Source organism: Dipteris shenzhenensis, chromosome 8, assembly GCF_047967505.1.
Source record: "Dipteris shenzhenensis isolate YYH24624 ecotype China chromosome 8, Dip_SZ_1.0, whole genome shotgun sequence".
NCBI classification, from domain to species: domain Eukaryota; kingdom Viridiplantae; phylum Streptophyta; class Polypodiopsida; order Gleicheniales; family Dipteridaceae; genus Dipteris; species Dipteris shenzhenensis.
Window position 1 is genome coordinate 51,857,203 of NC_141603.1, and position 8,854 is coordinate 51,866,056.

At 39.5% G+C, this 8,854-nt stretch overlaps 1 long non-coding RNA gene across 4 annotated transcripts; it reads right to left on the bottom strand.

Moving 5' to 3' along the window:
- Positions 1-418: 418 nt before the first annotated feature.
- On the bottom strand, positions 419-4,208 carry LOC147899653 (uncharacterized). 4 transcript variants are annotated; one of them, XR_015541463.1, is made up of 3 exons: positions 3,622-4,208; positions 1,648-1,705; positions 1,120-1,617 (listed from the first exon to the last, which is right to left on the bottom strand). It is a non-coding gene; the product is annotated as an uncharacterized LOC147899653 (long non-coding RNA). The 4 variants fall into 4 exon arrangements; XR_015541465.1 differs by lacking the exon at positions 3,622-4,208 and adding an exon at positions 1,853-1,934; XR_015541462.1 differs by lacking the exons at positions 1,120-1,617; positions 1,648-1,705 and adding an exon at positions 419-516.
- Between the last annotated feature and the right edge of the window lie 4,646 nt (positions 4,209-8,854).

The window sequence follows — 8,854 nt, forward strand, 5'->3', positions numbered from 1 at the left end:
TGTAGGATCTTCAGGAAGCACAAAGCTAGCTTGTTGACTAGCAACCAAGACTTGAGAGAGTAACCTCTCAGATTCACAAAGCAACTGATCCATCCATGCCTCTTTTGCCATCCACTTTATGAATTCTTTATCAGCTTTTGGCATTCCATAACTTGTTCTCAAATTTGAATCTAACCCTAAGATTCTGAGGGTTGCTAGTTATGTCTCCAACTAGACTTTTGCAATGGAGATATTATACATGCATATCCCATACCTTGATCATTTTCTAAACAAACATCATATTCACATCCTTTTTTAATATTATGAGTTCTTTCTCAATCTCAAAAAACACTTGAACACTTAAAAAAGTCAACTTTATGTTAAGAATAATTAACTAAACCATACCTTGATCATTTTTTGACCATACTTGAGATTCACATCCTTTAGAATACTTTTAATTGCTTTCTCCATATCAGAAACACTCAAATTTGGCTGAAGTTCCTTTAGCTTTGCCTCATAATCTTGCTTGTATAGTGGCTAAAATATATTCCAAAGAAATGAATTAGTTAGTTCTAATTCAAAAGACATCCATGACCAATGGTATGAACCTTATTACAAATACCATTCTCCCTAGCATTAGAGATGTCAAAGGATACCAAGTACTTGATCCTTTACTGCTTTCATTTGCCCTATGCTTTTCGAGTGTCTTTTTTTCTTCCTCAGAAAAAAGTGATAAGTACTCATTCTCATCACACAAACACATTGTCTTTGTGTTGTACAAATAATCCTTGAGATTTGCTTTAATAATTGTTGTTTCATTGAGGCTGAAAAATAAAAAATACATAGCTTCAAACATATTAAGAATTGTTCACAAAACGCTTAAAAGCTCGAAAAAAGGTAACACATTTAAGCAAGGACCTCTTCTAACTCGCACTTACAGATTGAACCTTTGAAGAGCAGCTATTAGCTTCATTTTTGTTTCTTTCTCTGGAGTAATATAACTTGCTAAAACTCGAATATGCCATGCCTTTGATGTCTTGAATTTCTCTTTAATTTACATCCATGCAACAGTACGGTGATTCTCCTCCCACACAAAAAATATTTTTCAAGATAAAAATGACCAATCAGAATCATCAACAATCCGTGCCTCAAACTCTGCATTTGCATCCCTCCAACAAGAATCCCATGATTGTTCAAGTTCATCTGTCACCTCTTGTGAAACACCATCCGGAAGTGTTGTAGATAAAATAAACCTTCCCTTCTGTTGAATATATTTTTCAGCCTCTAGAGCTTGCTTTAGGCTATCCATATCAGTTCGTAGGCCTCTTACTCTTGTGTTTACAACACAACGACATAATGGGATCAAGGGAGCAATCTTTTTAGGATTGATTGCAAGAGATTCAATAACATCCTTCCCCTTGCCAATATCAAGTGTAGTAGGAAACTCTTGCTCAAACTCCTCATCCACTTGTTTATCCTCTTTCTTTCTCTTCTTAGAAGATTCCTCCACAATTATAGTAGTGTCTTCAAAGTCTTCCATCTCCTTATCCTCTTCAGCTCCAATTTCAACCTCTTTTTGAATCTCTAAATTTGGTGTAGATTCCACTTGCAAACTTATCTTGCTACTTGTCCTTCCACCTCTCCTGCTTCCTCGTTCTCCTCTTCCACCTCTCCCCCTCCTCTTCCACCTCTCCCCCTCCTCTCAAAAGTTTTTAGTTTTACCATCCTGCCAATGTGACAAAAATGCATTTAAAAAAATCAAGGGAAAAGAAGTCCTCGCATGGCATAGAATAGACTTACAAGGTCAATTAAATCCCGGCATTACTTCAATAGCATACAATGAAAGCCCAAGAGTCTTCAAAATAGAAAATACTTGAAGCTTGATCGTGATGCTGCTAATTGAAGCTGCACTTGACGAGATGATGGGGCTTGAGGAGACTAGCTGGACAACAAAAGCGTACAAGGAAAAGTTATTAAGCATACAAGAACAAGTTATTAACCACAAAAGCATACAATATCTAGTTAAAAGCAATGAATCAATCCCCTCCTCTTACTCTTGTACAAAATATGTCTCTGCTTCATAATATATCAACTTCCAAGGTCTGTCCTAGCTCCTTTTCTCACCAAGATGCAACACTGAGACAGAACCGATAATCTCCTAGAATGAGGACGATAGCTCTCTCACTAAATCATCATTTCCAAAGGAGTGAGGAGAAAGAGGTGCTAGAGAACTATGCAAAACCCATGTTGCTAGTAGATGTGGAGACTCAGAAGGCCTGCATAGGGAGTAGAAGGTGATGGGCAAGAAGTTGAAGATTGGAGACTTGAGAGAGGGCAAAGAAGATAAAATCAGGAGGAAACAAGGACGGAGATAGAAAGGCAAGAGACGTGGGAGGAGGCAGTGGAAGGGACTCTCCACTATTCTATCGAACCGAAATATCTGGCTTCTTCTCTACCATTGACTTCTACATCCTCTCCTCCTCCCTAGAAATCTTTGGCTCCTCTGTTTCAAGATCTCCGCCTTCTCTCTTCTTTTGTCGAAATCTCTAGCCCCTGCTTCTTTTTCACTTTCCTCCTCCTCCCTTCCAACGAAACTCCCCTCAACCAGCCTCGAACAAGAGCCCCTCTTCTCCTCCATCCAACCCCGAAATGTAAGCAAGGAAGGAAGGGGAAAGGAGTGATCCAAGGGGGGGGGGGATGAAGCTACGTGCTATGGTCAAGATCCTTCAATGGCGATGCAAGAATGGGAAAAGCTACGGGAAAGAGTGAATGAAGATACAAACATTCTCAGACGATTGACAAAAGAACATCCATAGATATTGAATAGTACTCCACGCTGGAGGGAACAAACAAAATTGCTTGCTACATCATATTTGCCAGAGAAGGATTGACAAATAAAGCAACTCAAGACTGAAATTTTAATAAAGGATAGTAACCTTTATGATTCCAGGCAGCAGAGGAATCGAATATTGTCTTTTAATTGATCCAAGAAGGTCGTCCCTAGCCTCAACTTGACTCCTCAAATTAATATAGTGTCTTCGAATCCCTTGCAAACGTATTACGCTCACTACAATTTCATGTTCAAAGAGGTTACAGAGTAAATGGAATGAGATAGAGTTTATACTTTCTTGCAATAAGCAGCTCACAATGCTATAACATATGAAGTACATGAACACCTGATATCGCGTGGCCTAGTGGAGGCTTTGATGGAGGCAACGAAAGCATCAATGGAGGTATTGCCCAGCGGAGACAAAGAATTGATTGCTGGTTGTGTGGGGAAACTGCAGAGGGGGTAGGGCGGAGTGATAAGTAGGAGCTAGGAGCAAAAAGCCTCGAGGCAAAGCAATAGAATCATAAGAGTTAATCGTGAGGAATCTGGATATAAGATAGTAGTAGTGTGAGAACTACACAATGATGTACGTTGATTTGAGATCCTCGACAGTAATCGTACAGAACCACAAGCAGATCATCTCAACAGAATGAGGCTTGTAAGACGTGCGATCGTGAGATCGTGAAATCTGAAAACACAAACTAAGCCTCAATAGAATTGATCATGCTAAAAACGTGGAAAAAAAAATCATAGTTGATACAAATAAGTTATCTTCTTTTCTGCTACTTTTATGACAATAGGAATCCACTCACTTATGCCTTTAGAAGCATCATCATCTTCGTTGGACTCTTCTGGCTCCGTTGACGTAATGCAAGCACTCGTTTTTGCTTCTGAAGTTTTTTCTTCCTTCACTTCTTCCTTAGGCATGGGTGATGCAATGCCAGCACTCTCCATAGGTTCCGGAGTGACATTAGGCTTCTTTTGCTTCAATGCCTCTTCCATGGAAGGAGGGCTATCGAGAGCTCACTTGGTAGCTCGGGGCTCCTCTTTGGGGGGGTCGCTCTGGGCGAAAGCTTCTATTTAGCAGCGGAGAAGATGTGGGAGATGCGAGACTCAAGGGAATCGTCAAGGGAGAGGGAATCAAAGCGACAGAGGAGGAAGAGAGTGATGGAGTCCAAGAGGTCGAAGGGGAGATTATGATGTTGTTGGAGGAGGAGATCAAGGACATCATTGAAGGGACTAGAGGGAGGAGGAGGGGGGGGAGGATTGTTGATGGATGAATCATGAGATTGTGAGGATCCGGTAGCGGTAGCTAAGCAGACGTACATTGTGGAGCTGGGATTCGAGAAGGATATAGGGAGCAGATGGCAGATTCAAGTAGAGAGAGTGGACAAGGATAAGATAGCGGTTGTGGGTGATGGTTTTAGCAATTGTGGGTGAGTGAAAATTAAAGGCCAATAGACCCCTTTCGTCGACGAAAGGGGTCTATTGGCCTCTAATGCCATAAAAGGAGGGGGCTATTCCTTGATGAGACACGCTCATTCTTGTAAAGCCACCTAGCTAGTACTTTGATTTCCCCCTTCCCTTCCTTTCAAATAAAGCATGGCCCTCTTCCCTTGATGTCTCCATCTTTACATTCCTCCTCCCATCATGTACACGCTTCTCTTTCCCCTCTCCCTTTCCCCTTGTGTCATAGTCTCCCTCTTCATTCCCTCCCCTTCTAATTCCTTTGCCCCTCCCATGATAACATTTTGCCCTCACGTTCTCCTTTCCTCTATGGCCCTCGAGCGTCGCCATGCTTAGCCTCTAGCCTCTAGTCCTGATTTCTTTTTCGGCTAATAGTACCACATTGTCTAATCACACTTTAATTTTTTTATTTAACTTGGTAATTATTTCTTCTACAACTAGAAAATACATACAAGACATTATCTAGGACAACTAGCCTTTAAGATATTCTTGAGTTTTTATCAATAATATTTATACAGAAGCTTGTCAAGGTTACATTATCAACTAAGATTCATGCTTCCCCCTCTTGCTTAGTAAGAATATTATCATTTGATTTAAATCAGTCATGTGTATTTTTCTTTTCTACATTGATCTCCTAATCTCATTCGAATTTAACAAAGCACACTTTATCCTGGGGCATCAACTTAATATGTATTATGTTACTACCCTCATCCAAAATCTAGGGTATGGGGGGGACAAGGTCTATATACAATATGCATGGGTTTCCTTTAAAATTTTCAAATATGCAAGGGAAAAATATGAAAACCTCATGTCCCCTCTCCCATAAAATATAAGTTATATACCTTGAAAATAATGCAAGATTTTAATATTTGTACATATTTTTCATAATATGTGAGGCCCCGAGGGGGGTCATTTGGAGGGGGGGGGGGAAAATAAAAAATACACTAAAATATGAGAACCCATGTCCTTTGAAATTAGTGTAACTTTTTCATATGTTACCTAACATATTTGAAGCTCTTTTGGTGTAGAACACAACCATGCTAATTTGATTAACTGAACTACTCATGACATATTGCTAAATTCATCTCATACTCAAGATTTTGATAGGCATTCTTCCTAAAGGGAGTTGGTGCCCCAAGCACTATATGTACTAAGCAATACCCAAATAAACTATGAGTACATTCAATCCTATTACTTTCGTATATAAGAACCTTTTCTTCCTAGAAGTATAACTTTAACGATCACACATACAACACACTATAGATTTAATCATATTGAATGTATATAGAATGATCTCACATATAATCTTAAGCATAAGAAAGATTTCATTGATTTATAATCTCAAATTGATTTTGAATTGATTGATTTCCAGAACTCTAGAGTTATTAGCCTTGGAGTTCATACTATTGTAGTCCTTGTTGAACCTTATGAGTGGTTGTGTGATCATTTTCTTTCTTTTTCTTATGCTTACTTAGTTTTTCACAAAAAACATACATTATCAATCCTTGTTGAACCTTATGAGTGGTTGTGTGATCATTTTCTTTCTTTTTCTTATGCTTACTTAGTTTTTCACAAAAAACATACATTATCAATCCTCTTGTTTCTATATGCATTATTATATAGGCAAGAATCAAAGGAAAATTTATTTAAGTAAAACATAGGGAAAAGAATGTGTATATGTGCTTGCCGTTGATCCTCCTTGGACCACCTCTATGGAAAAGTCTTTTCCCTTTTCCACTACTATATCTCAATCATGACCTTGACTTCCTCGAGTAGATGAGATGTTGTAATTCATGTGTTATAGATCCCACCAAACTGTTGAGCTTAGATACATGATGCTCCATGTATTCATCAGAAACATTTGGGGTGTAATTGGATATGGCAAGCTCTTCTTTCAACATCTTATCACTATAGGCTAGTGAATTGTCATGAAAGACTTCAAAACCAAAATACCCTGAGTGGGTCAAAAGCCTACTCATCAAGCAGAGCCAATAAAGCTCCAAGGTTGAGGCTAGAAATGCCACCTCAAACCTGTGGTGGACTTCGAGAAAAAAGGAGAGCTTGTCCACTTCATGGGAGGGGGTGAGTAAGCGAAGGAAGGGATGCACAAGGAGGAGCCATTGGGCATGCTCAAATAGGCTGAGGAGGGGACACGTGGCATAGCCTCTTGAATGACACCTCAAACTTAGAAATAAATAAAATAAAATGATTGCTTATTGTATTTTGAGTGCAATTATATCGAGATTGATGGATTCGGTGATCCATTCAATTGATTGTTAACAACTAATGTAATTGGTAGCTTGAGGGGGGGTCAATATATCTAAACCCTCTATATCATGTGCGTTCAAGGCCTAATTTTAAAACCCCTTATTTGTGAATTTTTCATGAGTAAAACACACCCTTTTACTATTCATTCTGTAAATACCCCCTTTAAGTGGTATCCTTCTGTATGTAAAAAATGTCTAAAAGTAAGGTTTTTAAAAGCCCTCCCATTGAACCTACGTGCTATGCTTACATATTCTTGAGTAACCTCCCCAAGGGCTTGAGTATAGTTGATGGAACTAGTGCCGAGGATTAGAATTAGAACGAGGGTATAAATTGAGGTGTCGCATGGTGTAGGCATGGTGTGCATAGTATATGGCCATGGACCAACTTTGTATTTCATCCATATTGTGAAAACCTTGGGCAATATTTGTGATAAAAGGTATAAACCATTTTTGCATAAAGCAAGCCCAAAGTGGCTTTATAAAAGGTAGGGGACGTGACTCATGGTGGATAAAGTGAGCCCAAAGTGGCTTTGTAAAAGTTATACCCTAATTTTGGGAAAAGGATACTTTAAGATGTACCATAATTGGCTCTTTTCCTTGAATATGCAAATATAAATGCTCTAGATGAGAAGTAATAGCCACTATCTAGAGGGGGCAGATTGGACCCCATGTAGCATCGTCTCTCATCTTTCTTCCGTGTTTTCTTGTTGTGGGTTTGTATGGTTTTAGTAAATAGTTTTTGTCAGAGTGGTATCAGAGAAAGGCTATGCTCTAGGGAAGAAAATCTAGCTCCTTCGTGGGAGGTTTTGAAGAGAGGCTCCTGTAGCAATAGCGCCACAAAGAAATCCGTGCCACAAGTACTTCAAAGGCGTCCAAACTGTCTTGTAGAACGCATTGACAACAGCAAGACACTGCTGAGAGCTTTGTATCAAATAGAAAGATCGTGAACAGTCCCTAATAGAGAGGGTTGCACAGAGAAGAATTTCTAGGAGAGTTGTAGATAGCTAGAAGGTAGACACCGCAGACATGCATGATGCCAGTACTTTCTACAATTTTTACGAGCGTGTTGGCAAACGAAAGACCTCCTATCTTTTGGATGGCCGACCGTTGAAAAAGCGGGAATGCACAGACAGAGAGCAAGGTCTTCAGCCTAGAAGATGCCAGAGAGCCTGCCGTGCTCACAATACCGTGCTAACAATAGACACCGTAGTTTTAGAACTATTCTTATATGAAATTGCACTAGAACTCACATCAACACTATCATCTTCGAGGCCAGCAGCTTTTATAAAACCGTAGTGGTGTCCCAATTTGCTTCTTATTGAAATGAATCCGCAACTATATATTAAGAGTTCATCAGGTGTGGTGTTCAGTTTTTTGCCTCTAGATATCTGGTGCCCGTATAACACTATCCCATCTAGATACAGCTCAATGTCGTGCAGCTCAGTTATCAAATGATTTAATAACAACCACTACGTTGGGAGCTTCACACCCTAGTCTACATCTCAGAGAAACTCTTTGAAGGAAAGCATATGGAATATATGCAGCAGGTGGGTGATCATCTTCAAAATCAAATTGAACTTACTTTTGCTTAAGCCAATGGAGATAGCCTCTTCTGTTTCTCTTCCTTCTATAAGGCAAACAAATTATGTGAAGATTGTCACACTTCTAAAAGTTCCTTCATCATAACTCTGATCTGAATGAAACAACATCGATATTGCACACTTGAATTGATATTAGGCCCATCAAAAGGAGTATCTGATGGCCATCAGGTAATTCTTGCAAATGAAAGCATTAGTTAGCAATCAAGACAGTTTGCAATGTACTAGCGACAGACCATCATGAAGAACACCATGATGATGCCTTCTTACCAAGGAATAGTTCAAGTAGTGGGATTTGGGATGCAGATACCAATTTCTCCCTTTCAGAGCTGGCGTTGGCAATACATCGTCTGTGGCTTGCAAATGAAAGCATTACTTAAGAATCAAAACAGTTTGCAATGTACTAGGGACAGACCATCATGAAGAACACCATGATGCTGCTTTCTTATCGAGGGTTAGTTCAAGCAGTGAGATTTGGGATGCAGATACCAATTTCTCCCTTTCAGAGCTAGCGTTGGCAATACATCGTCTTGATGGCATTCCATAGATTATTTTTACAATGTCACTGTCTTGACAAAAATCCCACATAGGATGCCCAAAATAAGTTCCTAGAAGAAGCTTCCACTCTTTGGACTACAAGATGAGGCTACAAGATGAGGTATTAGGAGTTGAAATCCAATGATCAAGGCTTGCCGAGCAAGGTTTTAAATGAG